Source organism: Equus przewalskii, chromosome 22 (assembly GCF_037783145.1).
Source record: "Equus przewalskii isolate Varuska chromosome 22, EquPr2, whole genome shotgun sequence".
Taxonomy (NCBI): Eukaryota; Metazoa; Chordata; class Mammalia; order Perissodactyla; family Equidae; genus Equus; species Equus przewalskii.
The window spans coordinates 19,572,888-19,588,076 of NC_091852.1; positions in this window are offsets into that span (position 1 = coordinate 19,572,888).

Below are 15,189 nucleotides of genomic sequence, written 5' to 3' on the forward strand. Positions count from 1 at the left end.
GTTACATAATTAAACCAATATTACCTCAATAAAAATAAATAGGCATCTTCTGTGAAACCGACTCGGTTTTAAATATGTTAGGCTATGTAGCCTGGTACAGCGGATAGTCCACAATCTTGTCGGCCTCCTTGGAGCACTGAATGGAAGAAAGGAACTCTCTAGACTTCTGGATGAGGGAAAGGAGACAAGTTAATCGCCTCCCCAAAGAAATCTCCAATGAGGGGCAGTGGCCTTGGTTAAGTGGATAGTGGAAGAAAAACTATGCCCTGGGGATGCACACCTGAATTTTCCTGAGGAGTTTCTGGAAGGTTCTTCTGGTGCCCCTTTGCAATTCCAGTTTTTGAAGCTCGCAGAGCATGACCTTCCTGCTGTCAGGAGCGTACTGGGGACACCCAGCTCCCCAACACGGAGTATCCAGCCGTGTTTCTAAAGCAAAGTGTCCTGAATGCTTTTTCTCTGCAGACACCACTGCTCCATCCTCCCTGCGATGTCCTGTCACAGGCCCTGAGGGTCCTGAGTTGGGGAGGCCAAAAGCCCTGGGAGGCAGAGCTTGTACCTTGTCCCAAGAGTCCTGGGGCAGCCTCCTGTGGCCTGGCCCCCGAGGACCCCTCCCCACCTCTGTCTCCTCTCACAGAAGGCAGATCTCACCACCCAGAGAGAGATGTCTGCTGTTGAGTACAGTGGCGAGATGACACTTCTCACTGACGTAGGGAGGAGCCACAGCGCGGAGAATGACTCACAGCGGGTCTTTGTAGCACCTTCTGTGCCCCAGGCACCGTTGTAAGCGCTTTATGGACTTAGATGTTCTGGCATTAGGGGTTGCTTTCGGAAACGTCATGGCCTCTCCTCGTCTGGGTCCTTCTAATCTAGTTCATTGATGAGGAGCTCCATGTAGACAAATGGTGAGCAGCCCCTGGCATTGGGGGTCCCTCAAGCCTCATCCTCCAGCTGACCCCTCAGGCCACAGCTCTCTAAACAATACACACTTTCAACCTGAGTTGTGTCCCCAGCAAGTCTGCAGCCCACAGCCTCACCAGCCAGCCAGCTCACGTGGCATCCAACCTCCTCACCCGTCAGAGGGAAAGGCGGGGTCCCCTGACCCTCTCTCCCTTGGCCATGCCATGAGCCACTATCTCCACCACCACGGAGCCACATCTAGAAAAGAAGGTCACCAGTGCTCACTCAGTGTTGGGGGAAGGCTCGGGCACCCAATCTTCAAAGGGGAGTCTCTTGGGGTTCCCCTCCCTTAGCTTGGGGTAAGAGAAATACTTCTCTTTCCTTACTCTCAGGGATAAATAGCTCCTTTCCTGAATTCTGCTCTCCCCCAAATGGCGACACCCCTCTGTGGTCCTCTTCTATCACCAGGGTGAAGTGGGAGCCACAGCGGTGGTGGAGTGTATTCTCTGGCACCACCCAGCAAGCCCCATGGAGGTGAGCAGTCCCCTGTGGGAGAGACTGTCCCCTGTGGGTGGTGTCTACCCGCATGGGGGAGACCACCCCTACCACAGAGTACCTTGTGCTCTCCCCTCTCAGCTGTGATCTCTGCTTAAATTGCAGAACTAGAGAAAAAAACCTGCTCAACCCTCCCAACGCACACAGAACCATTCATTCTAGAACTACTCATGAACCTTCATTTTAGTCTTTCCTCTCTCATTTCCTCTTACACCATGATCTTCAGAGTTACTTAGTCCCTCTGAGCTTATTCCCTCATCTGCCAAACAGTATCTATCTCCTGGGGACTACATGAGGAGCAGCGAACACATCTGAAGCTTTTAGGATGTGCACGGCTCCTGGAAAGTGCTCAGTAGTTATTGGCCATTGCCGTAATAAAGCAAGCATGCCGTCTTTCCTGGGTCCCGCAGATACTGGTCCTCATAAGCCCCCTGGGACTTTGCCGACCCCCTGGACAGCACACTTAGAGGCCACAACTCAGGAAGGTCCCTGACCATATGAGTATATGTGCTGTTGGTGTCTCCACTGAGGGCAGCAGCCCTGGAACACTTGAAGCCCCAGCTTGGCTTGCAGCGCATTATAAACTACTGATGCACTTAATTTCACCCCACAAATGCAGATTTTAGCTCCTGGTAAGAATTTCTAGAATGTCAATGCATCATTTTTTTAAAGTTAAAAATATGACTCATATATATATATGTATATAGAATGAACACGTATCAAAGATCGATTAACTCATTAATGCCCAAACAAGATGGTATAGCTGGTCCAGAGAGCATGTGGAGAAACTAAGCAGTTACAGACATTTAAAAAGGAATGTTAGAATAAAAATGCTGGGTTCGATATAATAAGCTAACGTCCTTTAAGAAACTGCAACTATAACCTTTGGGGTTATCTTTTCTACCGAGCAGAAATTATTTGCATCTCTAGTTGGGGGCAGATGGAAGGGGCTTGGATGGTGATAAGTGCTATGCAAAAAAATAATGCATGGAAGAGGAATTGAAAGCAGGGACTCAAACAGATATCTGTGCACTCGTGTTCATGGCAGCTTTATACACAATAGTCAGAGTGGAAGCAACTCAAGTGTCTATCAAGGGATGAACGAATAAACAAAATGTGGTATATATACATATAAGAAGGAATATTAAACAGCCTTTAAAAGGAAGCAAATTCTGACACATGGTATAACATGGAGGAAGCTTGAAGGCATTACGCTAAGTGAAATAAGCCGGTCACAAAAGGACAGGCACTGTATGGCTCCACTTTTGTGAGACATCTAGAGTAGTCGAATTAATAGACAGAAAGAATGGTGGTTGCTAGGGGCTGGGGGAGGGGCGAATGGGGAGTTGTTCAATGGCTATAGAATTTCATCCCGGGAAGATGGGAAAAGTTCCAGAGATGGATGGTGGTTATGGTTGTACAACAGCGTGAATGTACTTAATGCCACAGAACTTTACCCTTCAAAACGGTTAAAATGGTAAATTTTATGTTAGGTATATTTTACCACAATCTTAAACATAAAATAAAGCATGGAATGAGTTTGGAGGTAGTTTTTCATATGGGTTGGCTAGAAAAGGCCTCACAGCGAGGAAGTAAGAGAGGGCCCTGTGGATGTCTAGGGGACGAGTGTTCCAAGCTGAAAGGACAGCACACACAAAGGCCCTGAGGCCACTTCTTGCAGGAGCACTGTGAGGCAGCGCTAGGAGGCCAATGTGGCTGGAGCAGACATAGGGAGGCAGCAAGTGGTTGGAAATGAACTCAGCAGAGGGTGATGGTGGTAGATGTAGGTGGTTGTAAGAACTCTGGTGCTGCAAACACACACACACACACACACACCCTCATTGTTTCCACACAAACCCACACACTTCATCGCGTTCAGCTCACGCTCAGCACCTCCTGTGAGCTCCCTTCGCTAAACCACCCCTTTTTAATCAGGAGCCAATTTGGCAGAAGCTAGGATTTGGCGCCCCCTGGTGAAATAAAATGAGAACTGCCAAATCCAGACAACCACATGGAATCCCAGATGGCGACTGAGGGAATGAGGGATCTTAGCCAACATCCCAGGCCCCTTGTCTTCCAGAGAAGGAAACTAAAGTCCTAAAAAGGGGTAGGATGTGCCGGGAGCCACACAGTGAGTAGTCAGCTAGGACCTCGCTCCCTGGCTTCAGCCCAATGCTCCTTTAATAATCCCAGCTGCTGACAGGCTGGGGCGGGGTGGGGGTGGGAGTCTCGTCTTCCTTTTGGCCAGGCCTGGGAGTAGCCCGGGGACGGCCCTGACCTCAGCCTCGGGCCACGTCCAGAGTCTGTGAGAGCTGAGCAGAGGAGCAGAGATAACCGCTGTTCCGCATCCCTGCTGCTGGGCTGGGAGAAGCCACTGCTGGAGGTTTCACTCCCATGGTGGGAGGGAAACACAGCCTTGTCACTGCCTGGGACCCCCTTCCCCAAACCCCACCCCACTTCCTGCTCCTTCTGGCAGTCTCACCAGCAGCCTAACTACATTCCGGCTCTCTTTCCCCTCCAGTAGATAGTTTCTGATGGGTAGGGACCAAGTTTTCCTCACCTTTCCAGTCATGGTGGGTTATAATTTGAAGAAGTGTCACAGACAGGGATTTGAATGATAGTTCTGCTGTTCTATTCTCTTGATTATATTCTCACTGTGTGACCCTGTGCAAGTTAATCAATCACTCTGAGCAACTATTTATTCATCTGTAAAATAAGCACAGTTCGGCTCGGTTCTTAAGATTAGAGATTCTGCCCCTGAAGCAGTTAGCATGTGCAATAGAGGCGGTCGTTATGTACAAAGTACACAGCTGGTGCTGGAGGGGAAGTGTCAGGGAACTCTTCTGGGAGGAGGCGATGCCTCTGCAGGTTTTGAAGGTGCTGTAGGAGTTTGCCAGGTGCCGTGGTTGGGGAGAACATCCCATGCAGAGGCATGGAAGCCTGGAAGAACATGGTGAGAGAATCGAAAAGCACTTGTTATGATGGAAACATGTGTAGTGGCTTTCCACTGTGTCGACTTAGCTAAAGTGGAACTTGGTTTTCCAGAATTCCCTTCCCTGTATGATTCCAAGTAGGGGTTGGCCAGGAGAGAAGTCTGAGGGGGATCTGGATGGCAGACGTTAGGGATCAGCCAAAATGCGCTGCAGGTCAGCGGAGAGCCAGTCCTGCTGGTGCACACAGTGTCTCTGGGCTGCTGGTGCCCACTGTTGCCTCAGGGCGGAGACCGGCCAGTGGCTCCTCCAGATCCTGCTTCAGCTCCTCTGAGTCCTGGGCGAGACGTGTGTGCAGCCAGCTCCTCCTGCAGGCCACCCGTCACTCAGGCCAGGGTGGTGAGTGGCGGCATAATGCCGCTCTTTGCTCACGGCTTCCAGTTTCTCCTTATTTCCCTGAAGTTCACATTCATTTTTCTTTACAATGGCCAGCCCTGCCAGATGCAGAGGCAGAGCCTTCCGTAGACTTCTCCACCAGCTCCCACAACTATGGACGGCCTAATCCCTGTAATAAACGCCCGATTGCATATCTATTCCGATCAAACCCAAACAGACAGAGAAGGAAACAGAAGTGACGAGAGCTCAGTCTGGGCCCGATCGAGAACGCTCTGGAAGACCTACTCAATAGCTTCGATGTCGTCTCCCGCCAACGCCTTTCGGCTGAGAATACAGTTCCTGGGGGACTGGCCGCACTCTTGAATTTTGTCTGGTGGAAGTCATTCCTTGTTCTGTGCAGTCTGTAAATGTGAGAACGCTTCCAGCTCCCCATTAGGTTGGCTCTCACGAAGAGCTGTGGTGCTGGAAAAACCATTCCAGCCCTGCAAAGGTGAAGCCCCATGGTTTTGGGGGAGCGTGACTATGAACTCCACCCCTCTCCATCCCTGGGCACAGCTGGGTCCTCACCACAATCGGCCGCAACATCCGCATTTTGCTGATCAGGAAACTGAGGCTCAGAGACTCAAGAAGAGACTTGGCCCAAGGACACAGAACTGCTAAATAGAAGGGGCCCAGACTTGAACTGTGGGGTCCCCAGTCTGCGGGATTAGAGACTATATTTCTAGCCCCTAAGGGCAGCCCACAAGCCACTTCACAAGAGAAAATTAGAAGGAAAGTAACTTATCTCCTAGGGTGGGGCAACAGAGAGACTTTCCGCCTACATCCCCAAACTCACTTCTTGTCTTGTCTCCAGAATGGCTCTGCTTCCTTGCCTGTCGGGGGAAATTCCGAACACACACGGAGAATGAAGAACTTTTGGCTGATCATGCCTCTCTGGGCCTTAAGAGGCCACGGATCTTGAGAGAGTGACCACACAACTTGATTTTGCCTTGGAGGCCACTCACACTGCCCCGCACTGTCGTGGCTACTGCAGCTGCCCCTCGACATCCTGGGATGTGGGTGTGGGATGCCTCCAGCCAGTGCTGTGTGGGAGCCAGCTCATAACCACGCTCGAGAACCTGCTGTGAAATTTTCAGGAACTTTGTTGTTAAACATAGTCATTAAAATTAAGTAACTTATATTAAAAAACAGAGGTAATAAATAATCAAAACAATCATTATCTGATTATTTACTACATTTTACTGTTAATCCATGCTCTTTAGGTTTTTTTGCATCTATTGTGTCTGTATGATTGAAACCAGGGGCTGACTTGCTTAACTATACTCGGTCAGCTGTCTCTTTGCACAAGTAGTTAGATCATGCATTACTAAAGGCCGCCCTGTAGGGAACATCTCAGATGCTTGGGTCGCCATAGTAACAGGTGCTTAAGTTGTTTTTCAGAAACTAAGAGTAGATTCCTTGTCCAGCTCAGGCCAGTTAAGACCACTGACTCATCAACTAGGCCTGCGCCAATGCCCAATGGGTGACTTTGACGTCAGGGGGCCAAAAACTCCACCCTCAGATCATGCTAATGATGCCATCTTGTGAACACGCATCATTTGAAGGGCCATGGACTTGACTACACTTGTCCTCACCTCCCATAATCTATCCCCACACTTCAGACCCCCCACCCCTTTATCCCATAACTATCCCTAATCGCCATTTGAGGGGCGGTGGATTTGAGATTTGTTCTCCCATCTCCTCGCTCGGCTGCCTTGTGGATCAACCCCGTCTCTGCTGTAAACTCATCGTCTCAGTGATTGGCACACTGTGCAGTGGTCAAAACGAGCCTGGTTTGGTGACGTGACAGAGATGCCATCTAATGCTGTGCTGCTGCCCCCCGCTCCTAACTCTCCCTTCAGTGACGTCACCTTCATTGCTTGAAATTGGCCATGTGGGAGCACCTACACCACACATACTGGCAAACATTTCACATCAGGGTTTGATTTATTGTTTTGTTGATTGTCTAAGAATTAAGAAGGTGATGGAGAAAATGTTAATAATACAGATTCAACTCAAAAATTTTGTGCCCATGGCCATTACATGATGACTAGCACAGAAACTTGAAGAAATAGTCTTATGCATCCAAAACCATCATCCAATCCAGCAAAGAAGTCACTCCCATCATTGATGAAGAAGTGATGTTCTGACATACATCTCGGTTGTCTCACTTTCGTCTTACTCGTTAACATAAACAAAAATATCAGCGGACATGCATGTTGGAGCTTTACTCATGCGTCAGTGATGTGTGTGACGTCTTTGCTGATTCTGATAGTGATCAATCATTTATCTGTAGTCTGGTTTTGTGACACTATTCTTGGTGCTAGAATTATGAAAACTCATGATGGAGTCTGCAAGAAATATCAGGTTGCAATGAAATTATAGGTATATGGCATTTACATTTAAGATTATTGAATTTATTTATGATTCTTATTTGTAAATTGTGTGCTCCATAGCCTTTGTATCAGTTAAATTTATATATATGTGGATATAAGTGTATGTGTGTATACATACACACTCACACTCATTTTTCCCCCTGAGAGCTGGTTGTTACACACTTACCAGCACACCTGCTCTAGTCTAGCTTCTTCAGTCTGCTTGGGCTATCTCTAAGCTTTCTTGTGGAGACTTGGCCTGCAAATATTACTGATAAAATAAACAATAATCTTCTTTATGGCCCATTTGGGAGCAAACAGGTGAAAGTGTCAACAAGTCTTGTTGGGTGTTTGTCACAGCCCTAGGGGACCTGCTTTGTGGGGTCCCCAGGGCCTACCCTGGCTAGGTGAGAAGAGAGATGCATTCTGAGTGATGTCTGAGGGTCCCTTCGGTGCACTGTCCTCACGAGCCTCAGAACAGGCTTCTGCCCGGCTTCCAGTTCCCTGAGGTCTCCACCTGCAGCGTGGACACCATTTAATGTTAGCAACGCAAAGCAATCTTTTTATTCATCTCCCTCACATGTTCAGGGGCAGAGGGCTGGGGAGATAGACGTGCAGCCACCTTGGAGTAAGGGGCAAGGAACAGGATGTTTGGGGCCATGGGGAGCACAGTCACCCCACAGTTTGTCAGGAGAGGTTGCCTAGAGTTAGACTAGGGGGCCCATGCAGTCCAGACTGGAGCAAGTCCATTTGCAATTTCCTTTTATTTCATTTATTTCACTTGTCACTAAAGAAGAGCTCAGGGGATTGCACGAGTCAATGCTACCTGTCTGTTAATTGACAGCTTCCGTTCTCGCCCTGCAGTCTTCCTTAGTCCATCCCTTCAACTTCTGAGCACGGCTTGGTCCAGCCACTGTGCTGGGAAGTGAGGGTGCAGGGCTGGACGAGAGGCACCCTCTGTGCCCTGGGGTCACAGCAAGGGCCTGGCATCCGCTGTGTGGCTCAAGGGCAGGTAAGTGCATGGGTCCTGGTTCCCCTACTACCTGGGCCCTCACTAGCACAGGGGTATTTGGCAAACTACTTAGTCTCCTCAATGTACTTCAGTTTCCTCATCTGGAAAACGGGGACCAGAACAGTACTTACCTCAGAGGCTGGCTCTCGGCAGTAAATGAGACGCAGCAGATGCGGTAATTAGAACAATGCCTGCATGGTTAGTGCTCCAGGGGCATCTGCCGTGAGTATCCCTGGAGAGTCTCACGGGCCGACATCCTCATCTGGTGTCCCCATAGGAAACTCAGAATCACCCTGCTTAGACGGGGCCCAGGCATCTCCACGGTGTGCCCGGCTCTCCTGGCCTTCCCCAGCCCAGGCCTGATTGCTGGGCCAATCTGTGACATTCTACAGCCACCTGGTGGGCCCTAGGGGAACATAGCAACTAACTCAACAAACTCCATGATTCTGGTCCTGGAGGGAAATGAGTCTGAGGGCTAGCTTGGTCTAGATTCTCTCCCCATGGATTGCTCAGGGCCTACGGTATCCTCATTTTTCTGTAGTAAGAGAAAATAGTCGCCTGGTGTTCCCTCGGCTTATCTACAGTGGGTGAAGATGGGGCATGGAATAAATCTCCTCATTCTACTGCTTCGCTCAGGTCACTTCCATAAAAAAATAGATCTGGTGGAGAGGAGACATCAGGCTGGAGCCTGCAGGTGGGAGGGCGTCTCCACCCACCCTACCCCGAGTTCCAGAACCTTCCATCCAGTGCAGTGGCTCTCATTGGCCAGGGTTCCAGGTCCCAGCCAATCTGGCCAGGAGGTCGCATGTTTCCCAGGCTGGGAGTCCACAGCTTTGGACTCGAGAAGTAAGAGGGACCTCGGTACAAGCTCATCTCATACTCGTAATATGTTGACAACAGCCTGGAGTCACCTTTTCAGGGGATGTTGGATGTTGATGCCCAGAAACCCCTCAAGTGGAAATGGCCAACGACACCCTTGGGCTCACGCTTCCTCAACCAGAACCAGACCCGCAAACTGCCACAGGAGCATCTGGGCACCGCACTGGAGAGAGCACACCAAGGACGGCCCATTCTCATGCCCCTAGAGGGATCAGCCCTATGACCCCCATCCTCTCTTTTCCCAGAGTCCCCACCGCCACCCCCAATCTCTAAGTCACAAATAGAGTGATGTTGTTCCTGAAAACAAAGAAACCAACCAACAAATCGTGTGGAAATGGAATTCTTAAAAATGGCCTCTAACTTTAAATATACCAAGAGAACTTACTATTGAAAGAAGTCTAGCCATCTAATGCCTTTTACTAAACAATGGCAAATCTGATGGGCTTTGGTAGTAAGTGGAATGTTTGGCTTCTTTATTTAGATTATGGTTATTCATTCAGTCAACAAGCATTTATTTATCATTAATTCTGTGCCAGGAGCTGAGGAGACTGCAATGAACAAAATCCCCGCCCTCCTGCTAGATATACTCTAATGGAAAAGACAAAAAACAAACAAGCTAAAAAAGCAAAATATATAGTTTTATTAAGTTGTGATGGTTGCTGGGGAGAAAAATTAAGCAGGGAAAGGATGGGAGTGCTAGATGTTGGCAATTTTGGAGAGCGTGGCCAGAAAAGGCCTCCCTGAGAAGAGAACACTTAAGTCAAGACTTGACGGAGGTGAGAGGGCAAGACAAAGGGATATCAGAAAACATTCCAGGCAAGGAGACAGCAGGTACAAAGGCCCTGAGGCAGGAACACATAGTCCTGTTCAGAAATAGTGAGGAAGCCAGAGAAGCCAGAGCAGAGTGAGGGAGGGCTGGAGAGGGTCAGAGACCACCGAATCAGAGATAACTATGGTGGGGCGTGAACTTTTATGTGGGGCCTTGTAAGTGACTCCAAGGATTCTGGCTTTTATTCTGAGCAAGGTGGAGTCATTAGAGGGTTTGAGCAGAGGAGGAAATTGATCTGACTTATGTGTTAACAGGATTGCTCTGGCTGCTGCCCGGAGAAGGGACTGAAGAGGAAAAGCTTCAGTTTTCTTTGACTCTTTGCGCTCTCTTTCTCCCACACCCAGTTAGCCAGCAAGTTCTGCCAGTTCTGCTTCCAAAGTACTTAGCCCTCAAAATCAGCTTCTTAAAGCCACTCTTCTCCATCATATTAGGTAAGTCCTTATTTTAAATCAATTTTTAATCTGTATTTATAACCAATATTTCTGGTTGCAAAACTAATGCATATTGATGTGAAAATTTTCAAAAATTTAGAAAAGTAGAAAAAAACAAAATGGCGATCACTCATAATCTCAGCACCCAGAATCATTGTGAACGTTTTGCTGTGTTTCCTTTCAGACTCTGTATTGTGTATTGTGCTATATTTCCTAGATCCTGCCTCCTTCATGTAACGACATATCATACATTCCTCCTGTCTTTAAGATTTCTTTGAAAACATTTTTTAATGGCAATATATTATTCTATCATATGTACAATTTTTAAAAATTTTAATGCAAAATAATTTAACTAGTCTTGCTGGATATTAGGTCTATTTCAATTTTTTTCTTGCTATTCTAGATTGTGCTGCAATTATCTTTGTTCTTAAATCCTGAACATTTCCTGATAGTATTAGCAATAACATCTCAACAGGGGTCTGTATTTCCAGTTTTTTCCACTCCAACCCATGGTCCGTGCTGCCTCTGGGCTCTTTCAGGGGCTCCCATGCGCCTCCAGGATTCAGTCCAATTGCCTTAAAACGGCATATTCCAGGATCTGTACAAGCCTGGTTGTAACTCTCGTCCTGCCTCATTTTTGTGACTCCTCGCTGCTTCTGGACACTGACCGTTCTCCAAATGCAGCTTGCCCATCGCACGACTTCATCCTCTGCCTGTAAAACCTGCCAACTGTTCCTGCCTTTGGGAATCCTCCTCAATCTCCACGCCCCCTCCCAGAGGGACTGGCTGGCTGCTGTGTGATGCTCCAAGTACTTTTCACAGCATGTCACACATTATCCTGTAATGTATCTTTTATTGCCTCTCTTCCCTGCTATTCTATGAGTGCCATGTGGGCAGGGACTGTGTCTTGCTCATTTCTTTACCCATTACGCCTAGCATAGCACCTGGCATGCAGGTGTTTGTTCAAAGAACGGTCATTAATTGACTAGAAACTTACAAAAGCAGCAGAAACTTTGTTGCCTTAAGTCAGAGGCACCACCTCCTGGAGTGAAGCAGTTGTGGCAGGAGCCACCTCTGAGTCCATCCACGTCTCTCATGACCTCTGCTGCGGCCCCCTTAGAACAAGCCCCCATGACTGTCATGTGGATTATTGCAGCAGCCTTCTGTCTCCTGTTTTCTCTCTTCTCACCTTCTCCCCCCTCCAACCAGCAGTCAGAGCAAACCCATTAACATGGTGAAGTCATGCTAATCCCCTTGCTCAAATCCTTCCAAATGGGCCCCGTCACAAGTAGAGTAAAATCAAGGGCTTTACAATAGCCGCATATGACCTGGCCCCTGGCTGCCTCTCTGATCTCATTTCCATCAATCATTCCCTTGTTCATTCCATTGCAACCACCATATTCCTGGAACACGCACCAAGAACACTCCTGCCTCGGGGCCTTTGCCCCTGCTGTACCCTCTCCCCCCATCCACGTGGCTCACTCTCATTTCATTCAAACTTCTGCTGCGATGTCACCTCACCAGAGAGCCTTTCTCTGAGTGCTTCCTCTAAGATGGTGCAGCAGAGTCTACATCGGTCACTCTGTCTAAAGCAGCCGGGCCCATCACTTCCCAGCCCTTTATGGTGCTTTATTGTTCTTCCTAGCCCTTAGCAACATTGCTGTCATTTTGATTATCTTTTTATTTATTATCTGGCTCCTCCCATTCCCATATAAGCTCTGTGAGGGCAAGGACTCCCTGTGTTCTGTTCTCTGATCTATCCCCAGTTCCCGGAGCTGTCCCCAACATCCAGTTGTGACTGGATAAATATTAGCTGAGTGAGTGAATGAATGAATGCATGAACAGCAGTGACCTCTTCCCCATGTACCATGGGCCAAGGAGACGCTTAGATTCCAGGGAGAGCAAGGAGTGGATTCTGGAGGATGACCTCTGTCTACACAAAATCTCTTGGTGCCAATCCCACAGCAGGGGTAAATTCTGAAGTCTCCGTGCACGTGCACTCTCACTGTGGTGGTTTTTAAAATCCCTCTGCACGTTTTTTGATACTTCTCCCTTCAAAAGGTGCAGCTTAATTCCCCTCCCACTGAGTGTGGGCTGACTTAATGACTGGCTTCTAACAAACAGAAATAATGCTGTGTCACTTCTGAGATATGTGGTAAGACTATGGTTTCCGTCTTGGGTGCGCTCTCCACTCTCTCTCTCTCTCTCTCTCTGATCGCTCCCTCTGCGGGAAGCCAGCTGCCCTGTTATGAGCAGCCCCATGGAGAGACCTTCAGGGTGAGGAAGTAAAGTCTTCATCCAGTAGCCAGTGACGAACGGAAGCCTGTCCACAGCCACATGAGTGAGCCTGGACACAGATCCTCCAGCCCCAGTTGAGTCTTCAGATGGCTGCAGCTCTGGCCGACTGCTTGACAGCAACCTCATGAGTGACCCTGAGCCAGAATGACCCAGCCGAGCTGCTCCCAGATTCCTGAGCTTCGGAGCCTATGACCTCATAGACGTTTCTTGTTTGAGGATAATTTGTTACACAGCAATAGATGACTAATGAATACAGTCATCACGCTTTGTCCAGCGCCCCAAAATGAGTAATGCTGCACCACGAGTATTTGCCTTTTTGGGTGCCTTTCTGTACTACACATTCCGGAACTTGCTGCTTGCAGGAGAAGGTGGGAGGAAAGTGAGACCAGCCCTTTCCGAGTGCCAGCTGCGTGGTGTATGTAGTGAAAAGAACACGAGCTTCCGGGTTGGACTGGGCTGGACTTAATCGCACTTACCCATCGTGTGATCTGAAGCAAGGTAGTTAACATTTCAGAAATTCCTTTTAATCATTTATAAAACGGTAATGGTACAACAATCAGGCGTGTGGTAAAGATCATTGAGGTAAGTTCTGCCAAGTGCCTAGCACAAGCTGCACATACCTTTGCAGTTCATTCTCTTTCCAATCCTTTTTTCTTGCTACTCATGGTGCCAGGGTCTGCCCTGATTACCGCCCATCTCAAAAATGCCAGCCACCTACGCAAAACTCCAGTGCAAATGCTCAAGCCTTATCCTTGGACAGATGTGGCTTGACTGGGAAGCTAGTCAAATTCAAGTGTCATGACCACTCACTTAACACGGCCCCTTTCAAGGCCCTGTGGCTAATTTCGTATTCATAATTTTGTATTCTTTCTCCTCATTAGAGGTCTCTAATTGCAATGAATACATATCACATTCTATGGGATGCAACAAAAGCCGTGATAAGAAAATCCATTGCACTTAACAGGTTTATCCATGAAAATAAAGAAATAAAATGAAATGAATTCAATTTCCAGTTCAAAACATTATTTAAAAAACAGCAAAGTAAGCCAAAAGAAAGCACCAAAAAGAAAATAATAAAGATAAAAGCAGAAATTATTGAGAAAGAGAATAGAAAAATAGTAGATGTAATTAATAAATAAAATCCTGTTTCAAAAAACAATTAAAACAAATCATTGGCTAACCCAATCAAGAAAAAAATAGGAGAAAATACAAATATACAAAATTTAAAATGATGAGGGGGAAATAACCATTGGAACAAAAGAAAGTTTTTAATTGTAAGAAACAACTGTACGGACTTCTATGAAAACAAACTTGAAAAACTAGGTGAAACAGACAATTTCCCAGGAAGACAAAAATTTCCAAAAATGACCCCCCATTAGAATTAGAAAGTTTAAACAGACCAATTCCATAGAAGAAATAGAGAAATTTATTAAGGAACTACCCCACACAAAAGCACCAGACCCAGGTACTTTCACAAGAAATTCTACCGTGCCTTCAAAGACCAGGTGACCCAATGCTCTATAAAATATTCCACAGCACTGAAGACCCGTTGGCGATTTCATCGCTGTGCAAACATCAGAGAGTGCGCGTAAACAAACCTAGCTGGCGCAGCCTGCCACACGCCTAGGCTACATACTATAGCCCACTGCTCCAGGCTGCAAACCTGCACAGCATGTTACTGTGCTGAATACTGCAGGCAACTGAAACACAGTGGTAAGTATTTGTGTATCTAAACACATCTAAGCATAGAAAAGGTACAGTGAAAATTTGGGATCAAAGATAAAAAATGGTACACCCATAGAGGGCTCTTACATGGATGGAACTGGCAGGACAGGAAGCTGCTCTGGGTGAGTCAGTGAGTGACGTGAAGTCCTCGGACATCACTGGACCCTCCTGTAGACTTCATAAACACTGTACACTTAGGCTACGCTCAATTTATTTTTAAAATATCTTTTTCTTCATAATAAGTTAACCACAGCTTACTGTAGCTTTTTTACTTTATAAATTTTTAAATTTTTTAACTTTCTGATTCTTTTGTAGTAACACAGCTTAAAACACAAATACATTGTACGGCTGTACAAAAATAGTCTCTTTCTTTATATCCTTGTTCTATAAGATTCTCTAGTTTTAAAATTTTTTTTTTTTTTACTTTTTAAACTTTTTTGTTAAAAACTAAGACACACACATTAGCCTAGGCCTACACAGGGTTGGGATCATCGCTATCACTCTCTTCCACCTCCGCAGGTTGTCCCAGTGGAAGGTCTTCAGAGGCAATAACTTGCGTAGAGCTGTCCTCTTCTATGATAACGATGCCTCCTTCCGGAGCACCTCCTGAAGAACCTGTAGATTTGTTTACACCAGCATCACCACAAACACATGAGCAATGCATTGCGCTCCAACGTTACAATGGCTAGGACGTCGCTAGGAATAGAAATTTTTCAGTTCCGTTATAATCTTATGGGACCACCGTTGTATACGTGGTCCATCATTGACTGGAACATCGTTACATGGTGCACGACTGTAACTTCGTAGTCCACATTAAAAAAAC